The sequence below is a fragment of the Carassius gibelio genome, chromosome A4 (genome assembly GCF_023724105.1).
Source record: "Carassius gibelio isolate Cgi1373 ecotype wild population from Czech Republic chromosome A4, carGib1.2-hapl.c, whole genome shotgun sequence".
Lineage (NCBI taxonomy): Eukaryota > Metazoa > Chordata > Actinopteri > Cypriniformes > Cyprinidae > Carassius > Carassius gibelio.
In genome coordinates, this window is record NC_068374.1 from 11,703,174 (window position 1) to 11,725,361 (window position 22,188).

Here is a 22,188-nt window from a genome sequence, read left to right on the forward strand (position 1 = left end):
CTTGACTTCAGTTACCCATGCATACAAACAGCATTCGAAACACTATTGAAAGTAGTTGTTTAGAGAATACTGAGTAGATGCAGTTGTTACTCCCAAACAGGGAGTGTGTGAACAGTCAACCTATGAGTCATAAGTTTGTCCTTTTGTTTTACTTTACTTTTATTTCTATATTTTATATATATAAGTCTCTCTCTCTCTCTCTCTCTCTCTCCCTCTCTCTCTATATATATATATGGGTGCAATGTCATCTACTGCCATTGGTCCATTGTGTTTTTTGTAAACCAAAAGGCACCGCACCCCTTTACCAAGAAATGATTTCATTTTCCAGCAGGATTTGGCACCTGCCCACACTGCCAAAAGCACCAAAAGTTGGTTAAATGATCATGGTGTTAGTGTGCTTGACTGGCAAGCAAACTCACCAGACCTGAACCCCAGAGAGAATCTATGGGCTATTGTCAAGAGGAAGATGAGGCAAAATGACTCTGATTGTTCAACTCTGGACAAACTTTATTTCATAAGAATACATCATTATATGTATTATTCATGGTGTATTGCATATCCTATATTCCAAAAAATTTGTTCCTCAATTTGCATTCTTTGAAGATGACTGGAAATAGTGTGGAATAACTTGACTTTTTGATATATATAAAGAAAATAAAATGTGGTATTTTATCCAATTAACCTAAAATATTCTGATGATTAAAACAATGGTTAATTTTTTTTTTTATGCTGCAACCATTCAAATATAGTGCACTTTACAACTGTTTACTAAACTGGGATTTACAGCTGTGGATTTATTTATGACTCGTTATTACGATGAATCTGGTATGTACTGCGTTTCCATTGTCCATGTTTTGATGTGTACTGCTTACACAAATCTAGTCAAATACAGTCTTTATAAGCTTTCCAATCAAAAACAGCGATCTGTCATCGATGCTTGAGGCTTAGATCTTTATAATGATACATAGTTTGTCAAGATTAAATTTGTTCCATTTCATTTAATCTATTCGTAAACACTGACACCTGCGAGGGCACTGTACTGAACTGTACATGTGGCAAGTGATGCAAACAACAATAGCAGGAGAAGAAGCCATTACTTACAGTGAATGAAGAATGATTCTGACTTACCAATGTTTTTTGATAAACTTCTGAAAAATGGCGTGTGAGATAAAAGAAATGAGGCAAGAGAAAAGAAAACGGTAGTAGATGCGAATAGAAGCGCGAGTGGAAATGTGAATGACAAGCTAACGAATGCTAACGCGGTGTATACGCAAAGCATTTGCAATATAAAGTTTAAAGCTGTAAGGGAAACATTTAAGATTTTAAAGGGAATTTGAACAGAATCACTGTTTCATGGCTGATCACTGAGACGCCCTGCGACTCACTGAACGAGCCATTTAACATCAAATCTGCGCTGAATATTAATATCCAAACTATAGTGAAAACACTATCAATTAGCACAGTAACTAGATCGTCAGTTTAAGACATTAACTTGTAAGCACAAAACACAAGATACTTCTCTTTTCAATATGAATAAGGCTTTATTAGATAAATCTAAGACATATAAACTAATCTAACAAATAAATGCATGCACTCACACATTCCCTAACTTTCGATCTTCCTGCAACTTGTGTGAAAGATGAGTTTAAGAGAATGGAAATGTGGAATCCCAAGTTTACAGCAATACGTGAAATTGCATAGACATGAACATCCATCAATCACTTAATTAACCCTCGCATTGAGTTCCTCAATGAGGTTTAAATTATATTAGATACACCAGTACAAATGTCTGAAGGTAAATTGCCTGTTTAAAGATGTCCCTTTGTTGTCGTTGAAAGGGGGTTTCCGATGTCGCTGATTGGCTGGAAGTTCAGTAGTCGCTGAAGTGACGTCTTGGGAAGCCCGTGGTTGGGCGTTGGCTGAAGATGCAGAGTTGGTTGGTTGGTTATCTTGCTTGGGACTTGTGGCACAGAATGTTTTAGGACTTCCTGAGGAATTTGGCTCGTGTTTCAACCACAGTCCTGATCGACTCTTTAATTTGTCTGGTTCAAGTCAGATCGGCTACAAAGCGAATGGTCAGATTAGTTTGAAAGATAATATCGAATATATGGTGGGAATTAAGTTTATATTTGATCACTTTAGACAACAGAGAGTGATAGTAAGATGGAGATTCAACAGAAAAGCAAAGCTACATGGAGCTACAACCACACATGGAGCACTTATACACACGATGACAACTGGATGACAATTAAAACAGGAACTTGGAGAATACACCGGAGTGATCACTGGAAAGTGGGAGCACAGGTAAGCAGTCTATACTCAATAGAGTGGCCACATGCGCCGTTCATACGGGACACGTCCCGGCCAGGATTTTAATATTGCCTAAAATATCCAGGTTGTGTGACATTCATGAGCTATAGAGAGCAGAGCAGACCACTCCTAATACTTTCGATTCACTCTCTCGAACCTTTTTTTGATTGGTGTGCAGCAACGATTCAAGTCAAACGACAGAACAAACACATGTTTGCACCGCTTTGATCGTTCCTTGTAGTTCTCACCTTCTCACGCGCAGCCCCACAATTGGTCAATTATGAATAATACCTGCATGTTATTGGTCAAATTGCTTTGGATGTCTACTGTCTTAGGTCTTCTTTGTCGCATCTTCCTCTTTATGATGCCCCAAATGTTTTCTAAAATTGGGAGGGGGGCTATATAAAATAAAATTTCAGTACAAAATATTATCCAATTATTCAATAGCTGCATGATAACCTTACTAGACATACTCTGTCACACCACACAGAGAATATGTCCAGATCAGGGATAGGCAATGTGGTCCTGGAGTGACGATGTCCTGCAGAGTTTACCTCAAACCTTGAAAAAACCAACACCTGCCTGTAGCCCTTGTAACTTTGAAGACTTTAATTAGCTTGTTCAGGTGTGTTTGATTAGGGTTGGAGCTAAAATCTGCAGGACAGTGGTACCCAGAACCAATGTTACCTATCCCTTGTCTAGAGTGTTGAAATTAACCCTTTAGGCGCCAGAGGTTTTTTCCTAAAACGTTCGATTTTGACATCTTAAATTTCAAAAGGCTATATCTTAAAATTTATAAAAGATAGAGACTTTCTGTCAATTATAAAAATATTAAGGATGACCCAATGTTTATGTAGGGATTTTATTTTCCCATCTAATTTGCATACTATGACGTCATATGGTGTGGTCATCTTGAATTATAGAATTTTTATGAAAAGTCACATATTTAAATGATAAAATGGAGCACTTCTTTCCCCCAAAAAAATTTCCCTCACCTTCTGTGTGCTATATTGCACAATACTGAATGCTCAGGTAAATAGTAAGCAGTAAACAAACTGTAAATCATTACTAATAAATGGTAGAAACAAACCGAATGCATGTAGCGGTTGGGATTTTCAATTTACTACATGCAGCAGGCACTCTGATTCCATGTATGGGGCACATATATATTACTCATATGACACACAAACACAAGTAGACAAGACCTGTTTAGTTCAAAAGCTATGCCCCGTGTCGCATCGCCTCTGCTTCTGCTATCAGCAGCGCGGCCAGATCTGCGTCGCGCACGCGCTGAATGTGCGCAGCTCGGACTACTGTCAGGGTCATTGCGACTCCCACCTTGCCTCCTAACTGTCCTATGAATACTTCGACCTCGTCTAACATACCCAGTGGCATTAGACAAAGTCTCCACTACAATACTGTCGCCGCGATTGCGGAGTGGTGCGGTCAGAAGACAAATATACATGTCTAGCGCGGTAAAAATCTCCCGCCTCGTCCCCGCAACAAAAACTTGCCTGCTAATTTCACGATGAACACTCCGACCCTGGCAAACATTGTTCACACCTCTAACATTTGGCAAATGACCATTTATTTACATTGGGCAAAGGATTCACCATTTGTGCTTGGTGTAGGGCTATACTTTCACTTTCAATATCACCGTCATCTTCTGAATACAGATATTCCCCTTCAGAATCAGTGTCCGCGAATAAAAGTTCCAACACCTCATTGCGGCTTTATTGAAACTTTATTGATGCCACTAGATAATAATAATAATGAAAATAATAATAATCTAATGCCAATACTCGCTGACGTTGACAATATTGTTCAGATAAAATGGCTCACTCTCACACAAGCTCCGCTTTTTTTCGCACTGATTCAATGCACTCTATCTCGAAGATTTTGTATAGGAGCATGGCGTTTTTTTCAGTCAGAGATGAAGTATTACATGTCTGCTATCTAGTGCAGGGGAGGTTGCATGAAATTTGACACCATATTTGACAAAATCGTCCGTTTTATTCAGTGCCGCATCTTGTCGAGTAAACTCGACCGTGGCGCCAAGAGGGTTAATAATCAGTTATCACTTTCAAGATATTTAAAAGGGTTTCCATATCTGTAAGAATTTCTTCGGTTTACCAGCAATTTCACAACAGAATTTCTCCATATGTAGCACACTGCTAAACTCTGTTAGCCACATCTCAAATTTGTGTACAAACTTTCTTCCACATCTTCAAAATAGTATTTTCTTTGCTATGTTCATCCCATGCTGGACTGACTGAGTTTGACTGGGACTCTGGGTTTCCAAATATGGAGACCAGCCGAATTCTAAAGTGTTTCTTGTGGCTTCCTCCTGTTGAGCGGATTCTCTCTAGTGTGAATCCTCATGTGATTCTTTAGGTATATGTTATGTGAGAAATTCTTTTCACAGAGTTTGCAGATAAAAGGTTTCTCTCCAGTGTGAATACTCATGTGGACATTAAGGTGAATTTTCTGTGTAAAACACTTTCCACAAATTTTGCAGGTGTAAGGTTTCTCTCCAGCGTGAATTCTCATGTCAACATTAAGGGTATTTTTCAGTTTAAATCTCTTTCCACACTGAGGGCATATGAATGGTTTCTCTTCACTGTGAATGCTTGTGAATCTTAAGCTCTCCAATTTGTGTGAAACTCTTCTCACACAGCTCACAGGTGTAAGGTTTCTCTCCAGTGTGAATTCTCATGTGGCCATTAAGGGTATTTTTATGTGTAAAACACTTTCCACACAGCTCACAGGTGTAAGGTTTCTCTCCAGTGTGAATTCTCATGTGGACATTAAGGGTATTTTTCTGTTTAAATCTCTTTCCACAATAAGGGCATATGAATGGTTTCTCTTCACTGTGAATTCTCTTGTGGAGATTAAGGTGCTCTTTTCGTGTAAAACACTTTCCACACAGCTCACAGGTGTAAGGTTTATTTCCAGTGTGAATATTCATGTGGACATTAAGGTGATTTATATGTTTAAATCTCTTTCCACACTGAGGGCATATGAATGGTTTCTCTTCACTGTGAATTCTCTTGTGAATCTTAAGCTCTCCAATTTGTGTGAAACTCTTCTCACACAGCTCACAGGTGTAAGGTTTCTCTCCAGTGTGAATTCTCATGTGGCCATTAAGGGTATTTTTATGTGTAAAACACTTTCCACACAGCTCACAGGTGTAAGGTTTCTCTCCAGTGTGAATTCTCATGTGGACATTAAGGGTATTTTTCTGTTTAAATCTCTTTCGACACTGAGGGCATATGAATGGTTTCTCTTCACTGTGAATACTCATGTGGACATTAAGGTGATTTTTCAGAGTAAAACACTTTCCACACACTTTGCAGGTGTAAGGTTTCTCTCCAGTGTGAATTCTCATGTGGACATTAAGGGTATTTTTCTGTGTAAAACACTTTCCACACAGTTTGCAGGTGTAAGATTTCTCTCCAGTGTGAATTATGTTGTAATTAAGGGTTTTAGTTTGTATTTTCTGAGTCTTTTCAGTCTGTGAACAACTAATTGATTGTTCTTCAGTTTTGAAATCATGATGTTTCTCATTTTGATCTTTCTCTTCTGTTTCATTCAGTCCTTGACTCTCCTCTTTCAGTGCCATCAGGTCTGAGGTAAAAAGAGACAAATACTAGTTTAATTACACAAAACAACAGACATCTAAACATTTAGACTAATGCTGTCAAGCAATTACAAAATTATTAATTGCATACTTTCAGAAAATAAATTGCATATTAATATATTTGTATATTGTCACAACTTCACATTGAATCTCCAAATTAATGTAGAAACATTAATTTGTTTAATTAATTAATTAGACATGTCAAGTCTGCTTTATTGTCAATTCTACAGTACAGTACAGTAAATGTACAGTACAGTACATACAGAGAATTTAAATTGCATTACTCTTAAGACCCTCGGTGCAAACAGGTAACACTAACGGTAGAACATTAAATACAGATAAAATATAAATTAAAGCTGCAAGAAGCGATGAAAGGGCCCTCGCACCTGGGCTCAGCACCACCCGGTTGCCATAGGAGAACAGCGAACGTTGGGCCATATGCTTATAAAATGGTAAATATTTGAGCCACATTTCCTGCTGCCAACAGGTGGCGCTATGATTATAACTGAATATCGGCATGTAAATTTGTTCAGGCCAGGATTCATCATTGAATTCAGTTATGTCATCTCTGTTCAGTTTAAATAGTGTCTGTGCATTTATTTGCAATCAAGTCAATGATATCGCTGTAGATGGAGTGACCCCAACTAAGCAAGCCAGAGGAGACAGCGGCAAGGAACCGAAACTCCATCGGTGACAGAATGGAGAAAAAAACCTTGGGAGAAACCAGGCTCAGTTGGGGGGCCAGTTCTCCTCTGACCAGACGAAACCAGTAGTTCAATTCCAGGCTGCAGCAAAGTCAGATTGTGCAGAAGAATCATCTGTTTCCTGTGGTCTTGTCCTGGTGTTCCTCTGAGACAAGGTCTTTACAGGGGATCTGTATCTGGGGCTCTAGTTGTCCTGGTCTCCGCTGTCTTTCAGGGCAGTAGAGGTCCTTTCTAGGTGCTGATCCACCATCTGGTCTGGATACGTACTGGATCCGGGTGACTGCAGTGACCCTCTGATCTGGATACAGACTGGATCTGGTGGCCACGATGACCTCGGAACAAGAGAGAAACAGACAAATATTAGCGTAGATGCCATTCTTCTAATGATGTAGCAAGTACATCAGGTGTTATGTGAAGTGTTTCCGGTTCCAGTTTACCTAATTAATGCAGCCTAAAAATCCTTTAACGGATTTGGATATTAAAAGCATAGTAGTATGTTATGTGTAAGCCAGGTTAAAGAGATGGGTCTTTAATCTAGATTTTAAACTGCAAGAGTGTGTCTGCCTCCCGAACAATGTTAGGTAGGTTATTCCAGAGTTTAGGCGCCAAATAGGAAAAGGATCTGCCGCCCGCAGTTGATTTTGATATTCTAGGTATTATCAAATTGCCTGAATTTTGAGAACGTAGCGGACGTAGAGGAGTATAATGTAAAAGGAGCTCATTCAAATACTGAGGTGCTAAACCATTCAGGGCTTTATAAGTAATAAGCAATATTTTAAAATCTATACGATGTTTGATAGGGAGCCAGTGCAGTGTTGACAGGACCGGGCTAATATGGTCATACTTCCTGGTTCTAGTAAGAACTCTTGCTGCTGCATTTTGGACTAGCTGTAGTTTGTTTACCAAGCGTGCAGAACAACCACCCAATAACACATTACAATAGTCTAACCTTTAAGTCATAAATGCATGGATTAACATTTCTGCATTTGACATTGAGAGCATAGGCCGTAATTTAGATATATTTTTGAGATGGAAAAATGCAGTTTTACAAATGCTAGAAACGTGGCTTTCTAAGGAAAGATTGCGATCAAGTAGCACACCTAGGTTCCTAACTGATGACGAAGAATTGACAGAGCAACCATCAAGTCTTAGACAGTGTTCTAGGTTATTACAAGCAGAGTTTTTAGGCCCTATGATTAACGCCTCTGTTTTTTCTGAATTTAGCAGTAAGAAATTACTCGTCATCCAATTTTTTATATCGACTATGCATTCCATTAGTTTTTCAAATTGGTGTGTTTCACCGGGCTGCGAGGAAATATAGAGCTGAGTATCATCAGCATAACAGTGAAAGCTAACACCATGTTTCCTGATGATATCTCCCAAGGGTAACATATAAAGCGTGAAGAGTAGCGGCCCTAGTACTGAGCCTTGAGGTACTCCATACTGCACTTGTGATCGATATGATACATCTTCATTCACTGCTACGAACTGATGGCGGTCATAGAAGTATGATTTAAACCATGCTAATGCACTTCCACTGATGCCAACAACGTGTTCAAGTCTATGCAAAAGAATGCTGTGGTCAATTGTGTCAAACGCAGCACTAAGATCCAATAAAACTAATAGAGAGATACACCCACGATCAGATGATAAGAGCAGATCATTTGTAACTCTAAGGAGAACAGTTTAAGTACTATGATACGGTCTAAATCCTGACTGGAAATCCTCACATATACCATTTTTCTCTAAGAAGGAATATAATTGTGAGGATACCACCTTTTCTAGTATCTTGGACAGAAAAGGGAGATTCGAGATTGGTCTATAATTAACAAGTTCTCTGGGGTCAAGTTGTGGTTTTTTTTATGAGAGGCTTAATAACAGCCAGTTTGAAGGTTTTGGGGACATATCCTAATGACAATGAGGAATTAATAATAGTCAGAAGAGGACCTATGACTTCTGGAAGCACCTCTTTTAGGAGCTTAGATGGTATAGGGTCTAACATACATGTTGTTGGTTTAGATGATTTAACAAGTTTATACAATTCTTCCTCTCCTATAGTAGAGAATGAGTGGAACTGTTCCTCAGGGGGTCTATAGTGCACTGTCTGATGTGATACTGTAGCTGACGGCTGAATGGTTGCAATTGTATCTCTAATAGTATCGATTTTAGAAGTAAAGTAGTTCATAAAGTCATTACTGTTGTGGTGTTGGGAAATGTCAACACTTGTTGAGGCTTTATTTTTTGTTAATTTAGCCACTGTATTGAATAAATACCTGGGGTTATGTTTGTTTTCTTCTAAAAGAGAAGAAAAGTAATCAGATCTAGCAGTTTTTAATGCTTTTTTGTAGGATATGTTACTTTCCCGCCAAGCAATACGAAATACCTCTAGTTTTGTTTTCCTCCAGCTGCGCTCCATTTTTCGATTTATGTCTGTCACAACCTTCTGTAAGCAGAGTGATCACACAAACAATTACAGCACTTTCAGAACATCTTATTGTGTCGCAGTTCATTTAGTTTCCACTGGATATTCCCACCTTGCAGGCTCAAAAAACTGCATTTATGAATATAGCAGACTAGTGTTGTCACGATACCAAAATTATTGTTTCGATACCGATACCTAGTCAAGAATTGCGATTTCGATACTTTTCCTGAAAAGGGAAAATACACTCTCAAATATCATTGATGTGCTTTATTTTAAAACCGGGACAACATTCTAATCATATAACACACTAATAAATTAACATATGAACAGCAGATATATTAAACATTTGAACAAAATATAAAATATAAAAATGTAAAAAATAAAATAGAGCAATGACATTCAAGGTAAAGAAAGAATATATTTAGCAGCATTATCTCAGTTATCATAAGAAACATTAGAATAATAAATGTATCTTGATTCTGAACTTTGAATAAAAATATGAACAGCGATTTATATTAAACAATGTTTATGAACTCAGAAGATTAAATGTCAAAAGATAAATAATATAAATTTAATCAATGGCATTCAAGTAAAAAAAAAAAAAGAAAGCTAATAAAATGTAGCGGCAATATCTCAGATATTGTAACTTATTCTGTCAGTTGTGCAACCTTTTCTTTCAGAGGAGAAAACTCAGCCAGTGAACTTTAATGAGCGTCATCTTTTTGTACCAGTCGTGGACCGGCGGCCACAGTATCACTTGTGCTCGCAGATGCAGTCTAGTGATGCACGGGTCGGGTTTTTTTCCAACCCACGGCTCCCGCTTTTATGAAATTATTTGGCCTGCCCCAGCCCAGAAATAAAGTAACATTTTTTTACCCACCCGGACCAGCGCATCAGGGACATCACGGAAGATACGTTGCTACTAGACTCGCTTGTTCACTGAAGTTCCCATAGACAGTAAAAGTTCCTCCCTCCACAGCAGCGCGCGAGCTCGGCGCTATTAGCAGCACATGCGCAGCTCGTGAACAGCTCTGTGAACTGTTTCATCCTTTCAAAGAGTTACTCAAGATGTGATGGAGCATGTGATTTGTTGAATGTATTGAACGAATCCGCCCTTCACTGAACGAGATCGAGAGACCTTCTCATTGGTGAACGAGCTGAATGATCTGATACATCTCGTTTATGAATGAAATGAGTGAGCCAAGCATGTAAATCTCGATCAGCAATCAGCAGATACAAAGCAAGTTATAGCTGCTGTGCAGATACGCTTTTTTCATTTTCATATTTAGCATACAGAACATAACTCCATGTTTAATCCCCGATTAATGTGAATATTATATATGAACTGTCTGACCAAACAATTAAAATGTTAATTATGCAAGAAAACCTCGTGCTTTGTTCATCTGAACAACTTTTCTAAACTATTTAATGCGATTATGCACACATTTTAGTAAAGTAAAATCAGTTTTGTAAAGCCACTAATGCAGACATCTCGCTGTAGTGCTTTTTTGCTGCTTGCGTGAGGAGAAAACACACAGACGTCCATAGGGAGGCACTGGAAGCGTGCATTGCACACACCAACATGAAATACGTCTCATTCAAATATGGAACTCAGTCACTCTTTGAAGTATCAATACTAATAAATTTAGGTATTGTGACGTTTTTAATTTACGAGTATCGCAATACTTTTGAAGTATCGGTGCACCGTGCAACACTATAGCAGACTTATAGGTGCGCACAAGCAGGGGGAATGAACCGTTAATAGTTTGTGCTATATGCTCCCATGTCTGCTTCTTGTCCCTTGCTGTGACACCTGGCCCGAATTTTCCTTTAAGAATGGCCTTGTGTTCATCCACTAACTGGGCTAACAGTAAACACTGTTCCTCTGTCCAGTTGGGCTTTCTCGTCCTTCTTGGTTTTGATTCCATGTTTGATACATTAAAACCAACATTCAAACCGCCACTTAAATAGGACAGCATTCACTGTAATTGGAAAGAGTCGAGCAATTTTTATCATTATAAGCCAATCAAATACCTTATAGGAAATTACAAGCATGGTAAATAAAAAAAGGATATACACACATATAATGTATGTGTGTGTGTGTGTGTGTGTGAGAGAGAGAGAGAGAACGGTCAAATAGGATAAATTACGCATGTAGATTCAAAGCGAGAATTAGAATAGACCCTATACTTAAAATCAATCTTTTTTTCCTTCTTGGACAACCAACCAATCACACTCTTCAAAAGACTGTATCATACATAGCAACGGGGTCAACCCCGCCTCCTCACTAAGATGAAAGTTTTTGTCTTTTCCTTACTCAGAGTTGCTCTCAGATCGGTCCCGAATCACTCTTAAGCTAAGACTCCAACGTAAAAGGTTTTAAACTAAATTAAGAGTTTTCTGAGAGGATTCTTAGAATCTTTATGAATACGGGCCCAGAAATCTTATCAAACGTGAAGTTTAGGGCAGATCAGAAATTTTATGTTATATATGTTTTAAGTTTATGTTATAATTTTAAGTTATATAGGAGGAGTTCACCAAGGAGTTCACTCACGATCACCAAGGTGCCAGACAAACAAGACTGAAAATCTCAAATAATAAACTGTCTGCACACTTGAATCCTTAAAGCATATTTAATCACCAAGCATTCAGTCAAACGACCTGAGGATTAATTTATTTAAAATAACATTTCCTGTTGCCAGCGGGTGGCGCTATAATTAATTTAATATTAGCCTTTAGATGTGTTCAGGCCAGGACTCTAATCAAACGTTTGAGGCAGATTGGACATTGTATGGACAAGTTATAGTAATGTTCTAGTTTCACTGCATTAATAGCATGTTTTAACACTTAGCTAAGTGTTGCTAGCTTTTAGCATGCTTCTAAAATGTTGCCAGCCTATTACACACTTGTTGATGCTTTTTATTATGTTGCTAGAACTCCATAAATGTAAACCATGTCACTTCCTGTTACCAGCAGGTGGCGCTATGACTATAACTGAATTTGGGCATGATGATGTGTTCAGGACAGGACTCTTGTCAAATATGTGAAGTTTGGGGCAGATTGGACATTGCTTGCCTTAGATACAGCAACTTTCTTTATCCCTGCATTAGTAGCATGCTTTAGCACTTGGCTAAGTGTTGCTAGCATGTTTTATTATGTTTCTAGCATGTTGCCAGCCTATTTAGCACTTGCTGACACTTTTTAATATGTTCCTAGTAGTCCAAAACAGTGTTTACCATGTCACTTCTTGTTGCCAGTAGGTGGGGCTATAGCTATAACCGAATACGGGTTATGTTGATGTGTTCAGGACAGGACTCTTGTCAAACATGTGAAGCTTGGGGCAGATTAGACATTGCTTGCCTGAGTTACAGCAACTTCCTGTTTCACAATAAAACAACAACATTTGTCAGGCCGCCAGAGAGACACCCCTTGATGAAACCTCAAAATCTTCACAATTTAACATCACAAAGGTCTTATGATGATCCTCACTTCACCAATTAATCAAATCACAGTCGCGATCTGAGACATTGTGATTTTGCTAATCGTAAAGACTGCGTTGTGGACATGATATTACTCTGTTCCAGAGCTGTCAGCCTTGAGTGACAGTCTTGCTAACCAATAGAGTGAGCGTACCTCCGTTCTCCCCAATCAGCTCTGCTCTAACCAACTGTGTAAACGCCCACCATAAAAAAGAGAGAGAGAGAGTGTTTGTGTGTGATTATGGCATCTGCAGGGTCGATAACTTAATGTAATATGAGATTACTTAGCTTCTAACTGATAGACACCAAACAGAAAAGGTAACGCTAATTTACAAGAGCTGTGTCACAACAATTATCAAGAGCTCCCTCATCGGTTCTGCTTTCAGTACCTAAGAATTAGGGCTGCAACAAACAATTATTTTGATAGTCGATTATTCTAAAGATTGTAGCCGATCTGACTCGAACCAGATGAGTCGATCAGGGCTGTGGTTGAAACATGAGCCAAATTCCTCAGTAAGGCAACAGGAAGTCATAAAACATTCTGTGCCACAAGTCCCAAACAAGATAACCAACCAACCAACGCTTTCACGGAACAGCTTTCAACATTAACACCACTAGAACAATTATTTACAATTTTAATTCGGAGAAGAGATTGTCAAATTTGTTGTTCACAATTGATAGGCAATGCTGGACACACAAGATCCTTTGACTTCCCCCCACCCAGCAGAACCAGACTGAAATTCCTAAGGGGAAGGGAGGGTCTTTGAACCTCTGGTCTCCACAGAAATCTTTGTCAAATGATAATGACGCAAAAACTGTCTTTTCTACATATATATGGACTTATAAATGAATATCAGTCTATCACTTCACTTCATATTCATTTATATGTAATCCACACATTTGACTATCATGTTATAATCACTTATTGTGTATGTCTTTTAATAACTATGGGATAGCTTAAAGATTCATAATCCTGTTTGGTATGTGTGTGATTGAATCTGCTTGCTTGAAACAGTCCTGACCATCAGTTATAGGAATCATGTCCAAAATTATACCCTGCAAGAGCGGGAAAATTAGGACCATGTGCTTGATAAAATAACATATGATTTATGAGACCCCTGACCCAAGACAATATCTGATTGATCAAGACAACATTTGAGGTGTGGCCAACAGGCCAGTTTAAATACTTAGGACACCATAAAATCTTGTTTTTTTATTTTTTAGCTATGCGTTTATCTTCTGCTATTAGTCATGCCTGCTTTTAGTTTGCTTTTAGCTTTGCTTCTTAGCTTTAGCTTTTAGCCATGCTGTTTGTCATCACTGTTCGAGTTAAGTTTTGTAACCGAGTTCAACTTCAACCAGCCACACAACTCTGCATCTTCAGCCAACGCCCAACCACGGGCTTCCCAAGACGTCACTTCAGCGACTACTGAACTTCCAGCCAATCAGCGACATCGGAAACCCCCTTTCAACAACAACAAAGGGACACCTTTACACAGGCAATGTACCTTCAGACATTTGTACTGGTGTATCTAATATAATTTAAACCTCATTGAGGAACTCAATGCGAGGGTTAATTAAGTGATTGATGGTTGTTCATGTCTATGCAATTTAACGTATTGCTGTAAAGTTGGGATTCCACATTTCCATTCTCTTAAACTCATCTTTCCCTAACTTTCGATCTTCCTGCAACTTGTGTGAATGTGTGAGTGCGTGCGTTTGTTAGATTAGTTTATAAGTCTTAGATTTATCTAATAAAGCCTTATTCATATTGAAAAGAGAAGTATCTTGTGTTTTGTGCTTACAAGTTAATGTCTTAAACTGACGATCTTGTTACTGTGCTAATTGATAGTGTTTTCACTATAGTTTGGATATTAATATTCAGCGCAGATTTGATGTTAAACGGCTCGTTCACTGAATCGCAGGGCGTCTCAGTGATCAGCCGTGAAACAGTGATTCTGTTCAAATTCCCTTTAAAATCTTAAATGATTCCCTTTGAGCTAAATTGACCTTTTTCCCTTACACGATTACTAGAACGATTAATCTACTAATCGCTGATTATTTCACTGATTAATCAATAGAATTTGATCAATTATTCAGCTCTTGCAATTAGTTAAAATACTGTTTTACATAACAAATAAATAAAAGATAGTCTAATCATTTCAGCTTTGGGAAATAATATTATGTAAATACAATTATTATATAATTAATTTATACAAATAAATATATTTGACAAAATGAGATGACAGAGAAACCATTTAAGTACTATATGAAAATTAACGGAAGGACACATCATTCTGCATAACATCTCCTTTCGTAAGTGTGTAACATGGATAAGAAACAAAATCTAGTTAAGTGATAAGATGTTTTCATTTTGGAGAATCCTTTTTATTCACAATATACACTACCACTCAAACATGTTTGAACAGTAACATTGTCTTTAAAGAAGTATCTTCTGCTCATCAAGCCTGCATGTATTTGATCCAAAGTACAGCAAAAACAGTAACTATTTATTTTAAAAAACTTTTTTATTTTAATATATTTTCATATGTAATTTATTCCTGTGATTTCAAGGCTGAATTTTAAGCATCAATACTCCAGTCACATGATCCTTCAGAAATCATTTCATTCTAATATACTGATTTGCTGCTCCAAAAAAACATAATTATTATCATTATTATTGAAACAGCTGAATATAATTTGTTCAGGTGTCTTTGATGTTCTATTCATCAGAGACACCTGAAAAAAATATATTCAGCTGTTTCAATTATAATAACAATGATAATAATCATAAGCAGCAAATCAGTTCAGAAGATCAGCATTTATCTGAAATAGAAATATTTTGTAGCATTATAAATGTATGTCAATTTAAAGCATCCTTGCTAAATAGAAGTATTAATTTCTACAATAACCCCCCACCCCAATAAAAAAAATTAAAATAAAAATTATATTGACTCCAAGCCTTTTAATGGTATTTGCATATAATGTTACAAAAGCTTTTTATTTCAGATAAATTCTGATCTGATTTATTACATTGCTGTTTGCTTTGATTTTGGATTAGATTGGTGTTCTTGTTGTTAGATTAGTTTTGGAGTATTTCACAACCCTAGTAATTTTGTTTTTAAATTAGAGTAATTTAGTTCATGGCGTCGCATACGCCAAAGATCACACATTTTTCTTTTTAGTTTAGAAGATAGTTACATTTACATTACATTAAAAAAAAAAACATACAAATGAAAATAGCAAATAGAAGCAATTCAGACCTATATAAGGGTAACAGTATTCAAGTGCTGTAACAAGCCTTAAAAAAGGGTCTTGCTGATGAAAAAGATGTTTCTTTAAACGTTTTTTGAAGATGGCTGCTTGAATTGAGATAGGCAGGTTCTTCCACCAGCTTGGAACAGTCCAGGTAAAGGTCCGTGAGAATGTTTTTGTGCCATTTTGGGATAATAAGACGAGGTGTCATTCATTTGCAAAACTCTGGAAGGCGTATAAGTCTGGAATAGCGAGATTAAGTTCTTTAGTGCAGAGCCAGTAGTTGTCTTGTATACAAGTGTCTTGATTTTGATGCGAGCGGCTATCGGCAGCAGGTGCAAACTGATGAAGAGAGGTGTGACATGCGCTCTCTTCAGCTCAGTTGCAGAGTCTTAATAGTACATGTTGGAAGGCCTGCTAAGAGAGCAATACAATAGTCCAGTCTGGAGAAAACAAGAGCTGTGTGAGGAAGGGTCTAATCTTCCAAATCTGCAGGACCGAGCCGTTGTAGTAATATGATCTGTGAAGCTTAGCTGATCATCAGTCACAACTCCAAGGTTCCTGTCTGTCCTAGAAGGAGTAATGGTGGACGATCCTAGCGGTATGGAGAAGTTGTGATGAAGTGCTGGGTTGACAAAAACCACACACAACTCATTCTGTCTTCACAAGGTTGAGTTTAACCCTCTGGAGTCGATTAACGCATATACACTTTATGAGGCATTTTCTCCTGATAACCACGAGTAGAACTTAAATTACACTTTCAGTTTTGATCGTACAGATAAGATCAATAGATCAATTAAATCTGTTAAGGGTCCAATTTTTTTGGGATACCCATATAATAACAACAGAACTTTGTGCATTTATAACAAACAAGGTGTGCTGTCTGCAGCCTTAGTCTGCTCTGATCTTCATTTACGAACACGTCATTAAAATGAACTGTAACTCCGTGAATACTCAACGAAGAGACACGAGAGATATATCTAAAGAAAGCCTGACATGTCTACTTTTAAACTAAACAAGTGCTGCCGAAAACAGATATTCTGTGATAAAGTAATCCATATGAAAACAACGCGATGTCTGTCATTATCTTCTAATGTGACCACGCCCCTGCGCTGAACGCTCTATTCAGATTCAAACTGAAACGCGCGGCTTGAATATGCACACACAGAAGAAAAAGCAGCGAGACTGTTCAAGTTTTTTGATTTTACTGTTTGTTTCGGGATGAGAGGAATAAGACATAATTCACCCCAAAAAGATGTGATGTGGTTGAGGATTTGGATTTCCTCAGAAAAAAAGAATGAAGCACTTTATTCAGCAGAGATCATAAACATGAGTAAGTCTCTTTTTAATTATTTATATACTCACGCGCTTTAACTTGCCCTTACTCCAGGTTCACACACTCTGTGATGCGTAGCCATTTTTTTGAGCCCGTGTTAATGGATCAGAGCGGTCACACTGCACGCAGTAAAAAGATGAGAACAGAAAAGGTTATAGATAGAAAGGTGTGAAAAGATGTAATATCTTGCGCATGAGCACAGAGAGAGTTGTGAGTGCACAGGACACAGGTTGAGCGAGAGGAGACACGTTGTGAAGCAGTGTGTATCTGAGCCTTACAGTCTATTGTCTGAGCACGTGTGTCTGGTTTTGTTAACAAAGGAAATCTGTGTGCGAGTGGATAGATTCGGGCTCGTGCATTATTTTATGTGCTTTCACGTTACAATAATGCGCTCTCGTCGCTGCTTCTGAATCACGTACACATAACTTACTGTAAAAGCACTGCAGATGGAGTACGTGTGAACCTTGGGCAATAAATATATTGGTAGGGCTGTGCAAAAAATCGAATGCGATTTTCATGCGCATCTCATCAGTAAAGACGCTCCTGTAATTAGAAGTATATCTCCAGCACGTGTTCAGATCAGGGTTGCCAGGTTTTCACAACAAATCCTTCCCAGTTGCTTCTTAAAACTAGTCCAATCGCGCTTCCGGGAGGTTCCCCGATAAAAATTGCTTCCCGGGGTTAAAATATACTTTTTTTGGAAGGGTTTCCCTGGTAAAATTTGCATTTTAGGGGCTGAACACGGGTTTTATTTTATTTTTTTATTAATATTTTGCCATATGTCTAGATTTCTTTGACATCTTTACTTAGTGATTATTTTGACTCGAGTCTGTTCTAGAGATACATTACAACTTTTTGATAAAGCTCTCATTGGTTTTCTTTTGGAAATATGTTTCAAATTTATACTGATTGCATTTATGACTGTAAAGTATGTCTGTGTCAAAATACATTTTTTTTTTTTTTGCATATCACACAGCCATATATGCAAGTAAACTGTTATAGATGCAATTTTATGAAATTCTAGATCCTTAGAAAAGCTTGCATTTCTACAGTATTAGTGTGTAATAATTTTGATTGCAACTGTATCTTTAAGCTGGCAGTTATCAACATCTCATCAAAAATCATGTTAGAGGACCACAAGACTTAGACCCAGCAGAACTGGTTTCTTACAGACATTTAGGTCTAAAACATTAGAAACACAGTGTCCTCTCAACTAGGTTCAGTTTTGTAATAGCAGTTTTGTATTAAATTCAAAAGATCAAGTCATAAGCCAAAAAACATAATTTTTCACAATTAGGAAACTAACTGTTGCTTTCACAGAAATAGTTTTTTTGTTAATAATATAATAGGCTTCTATTAAGACTACTTTTATTAATAACTGGAAATATCAACACTAGAGTTTAATGTGTTCTGTAGAGCTGGACATTTTATTTGGACATTTATTGAGAATAAAAACTAACCTGTTTGTTCCTCAGTCTCTTCATGTTTGACTCTGAATGTGTCTTCAATCTTCACGTCTTCTCTCTCCTCTTTAATAAACTCCATCTTTATAATATTGTGTGTCTCAGTCTCTTCATGTTTGACTCTGAATGTGTCTTCAATCTTCACGTCTTCTCTCTCCTCTTTAATAAACTCCATCTTTATAAAATTGTCACGTGGACCTCAGTTTATCTGTGATTAAGATGAGAATAATTAACACAAATAATCAGCTCTAGTTCAGTAGTCAGCACACTGCTAAGGGAGTCAGAGTTAATGGACTTTAAATGTATGACATTAAAAACAACATTAGCGTTCAAATTAATAAAAGGACACACATTGGTTTACATATGTATTAAGACGTATATTTAGTATTGATTGATGTGTAGATTATATTTAATAGATTTCACTTTCAGGAAAACATTTGCAGTTGGTTAGTAAAGTTATCATTAAACAGGTTTGTGTTTGTTTTCATCGCATTTACTCTGTTTTAAACAGCAGATGACGTCAGCGCGCGATGATTCGTTAGAATCACTGAATCATTTTGCGATTCAATTGATTCATTGCTGTTTTCTCCAACACTACTAACCAGTAACCGAGGTCTTGTTTAAAATGAACTGATTCACTATATAGGGAGCGAAATGAGACGCACTCTTACTTCTGTGCGGGAACACTTTACAAGCATTAACCATCATTAATAACACTAGTTAAAGCATTACAATGTGACACGGGTTCAGACTTGTTTTCACAGTGTAATAATATACGACTCTCTAAATGAGTTTAGTTGATTGAAACACTTCAAACTATTAAAATCACACACCTTTCTTCAGCCGAATCACAGACGCGGGAGTGCGCGCAGCCTTATGACGTCACACAGCCAGAGCAAAATAAAAGTTTTTTTTCTAAAAACATATAATTTTACATTTAAAAACAAATGCAATACAGTACAGGAGCAATCGAAAAGACAGTAAAAATATTTAACTGTTTAATCTCAATCTTCAATCTCAGTTTCTCCTCAGAATATAACAGGCAAAAAAAATCATCTTTATTTAGTTAAAGTGAATTATATTAAAATATTACAAATTAAATTAAATTTATGCATTTAGCAGACGCTTTTATCCAAAGCGACTTACAATGCATTCAGGCAAAAAATTTTTACCTATCATGATGGTAGGTTTAAAACATTTGCTTTTGATTCTCTGAATGGCAATCTTTAGTTAATTAAAATATTTTCTAAATCAGTGGTTCCCAACCTTTTTCAACTCGCGGCCCACACAACCAATGTTTAGTGTGTATTTAAAATAAGTATATATAAATGCACACACAATTAGTATATATTTATATATTTTTACTGTAGGCCTATATTTACATGTGTATATACGTTTTTATATTTACATTCTTATATTTTATATATAAATATATTTAATATATAAACATTTTTTTTTTAAATATATACATGCATGTATTTGTATTTATATCCATTTACATTTAGTTGTTTAGCAGACACTTTTATCCAAAGTGACTCACAAATGAGGACAATGGAAGCAATCAAATCTAACAAAACACCAATGATATATAAGTGCTATAACAAGTCTCAATTAGCTTAAACGCAGTTCACGTAGCAAGTTTTATTATGTAATAAAAAGAAAATGGGTAGAATAGAGCAAGCTAGTGTTAGAGGCCTTTTTGCTTTTGTTAATTGTATAATAAATAAAAAAAATAGATAGAATGCAAAAAGAATAGAACAGTAAGTGTTATTTATTTATTTTGAGAAAACACGTAAATTAATAGAGTTTAAGTCTAAATGGGGCACTTTTTTAAAGAATAGAATTAGAATAGTGAGTGTTAAAGACAGAGATGGGTTTTAAGCCGAATCTTGAAGATGGCTAAGGACTGAACTGCTCAGATTGAGTTGGGGAGGTCATTCCACCAGGAGGGAACATTTAATTTAGAAGTCTGTAAAAGTGATTTTGTACTTCTATCTTCAATCTTCTATCAAGATCTGTATACTACTCATCAAAAAATAAATAAATAAATAAATAAATAAATAATATATATATATATATATATATATATATATATATATATATATATATATATATATATATATAAATAAAACCAAAAGTTTGGACACACCTTCTCATTCAAAGAGTTTTCTTTATTTTCATGACTATGAAAATAGTATATTCACACTGAAGGCATCAAAACTATGAATCAACACATGTGGAATTATATACATAAAAAAAGTGTGAAACAACTGAAAATATGTCATATTGTAGGTTCTTCAAAGTAGCCACCTTTTGCTTTGATTACTGCTTTGCACACTCTTGGCTTTCTCTTGATGAGCTTCAAGAGGTCGTCACCTGAAATGGTTCTCACCTCACAGGTGTGCCCTGTCAGGTTTAATAAGTGTGATTTCTTGCCTTATAAATGGGGTTGGGACCATCAGTTGTGTTGTGTGTAGATGGCTGATCCGCGGTTGGTTGGCAACAGCTGGATTGAGAGTGGAGTGCGCATGGTAGGAAGCTGTGGTGATTCCGGAAGCGATCCAGAAATGGAGGAGATGAAATGGAAGGTAGTTGAAAATCGAAAAAGAAAGTCAAACTGGGGTCAGATTTCGGATTCTGATAGTGAAAAGGGAAGACATAAGTTAAGGAGAAGAAAGAAGGAATACAAGATTGATAATGCAAAAATGTAAAGGGGTGGTAAATTGTTATTATTTTGTAAAAAACACAAGCAACAAAAAAGCACTAGGAACGAAGATGTTATTGGGGAAAAAAGTAGTAAATTCAATTCCCGAAGAAAAAAATTGGGTAAGGGGGTAATAACAGGAATCCCGATTGACATGACAATTGAAAGAATCAAAAAGAATATCTCTGGAGCGGAAGTGAAGGAAGGAAGAAGACTTCAGTATGTCAAAGACAAAGAAAGGAAGGATAGTTTATCTGTGATGATACATTTTGATGAGGATAAATTACCTGAAACCGTATATTTAGGATACATGAGCTATATGGTTAGACCCCATGTACCTCCCCCGTTAAGATGTTTTAAATGTCAAAGATTCGGTCATGTTGCAGCAGTATGTAGAGGGAAACAAAGATGTGCCAGATGTGGAGGAGAGCATGATTACGGTAAATGCGAACAAGGAGTAAATCCCAAATGTTGTAACTGTGGGGGAGAGCACAGCGCAGGGTACGGAGGAGGTCAAGCGAGACAAAAGGTCTTGAAAGTACAAAATGTAAGAGTGGAAGATGGGTTAACATATGCTGAGGCCCTGAAGAAAGTGTAACAGGAAACAAAAACAAAAGAAATTGAGAAAGTTGAACCTCAGAGAATGAACCAAGGCTTAGAAGAGACTGAGTGTCTTTTGTAGCATTTATAGTTGAAGTGGTAAATTGCTCTGCACAAACGGAAGGTCGGACAGAGAGAATTAAAATCATAGTGAGAGCAGCAGAAAAGTATTTGGAAATAGATTGAATCAATGTGGAGATGATAAATGAAAAACTAAAAGTACAGGTAGGAAACACCCAGACAACATGTGGTGGTTCATAATGGTATTACAAATA

General features: G+C 36.9%; 1 protein-coding gene and 1 pseudogene across 1 annotated transcript in view; both read right to left on the reverse strand.

Annotated features, from left to right (window-relative positions):
* LOC127969489 (C-type lectin domain family 10 member A-like) overlaps positions 1-22,188 on the reverse strand; it is a 423,625-nt gene that overhangs the window by 76,633 nt on the left and 324,804 nt on the right. The window lies entirely within an intron of this gene.
* On the reverse strand, positions 1,061-19,501 carry LOC127969281 (gastrula zinc finger protein XlCGF57.1-like; annotated as a pseudogene).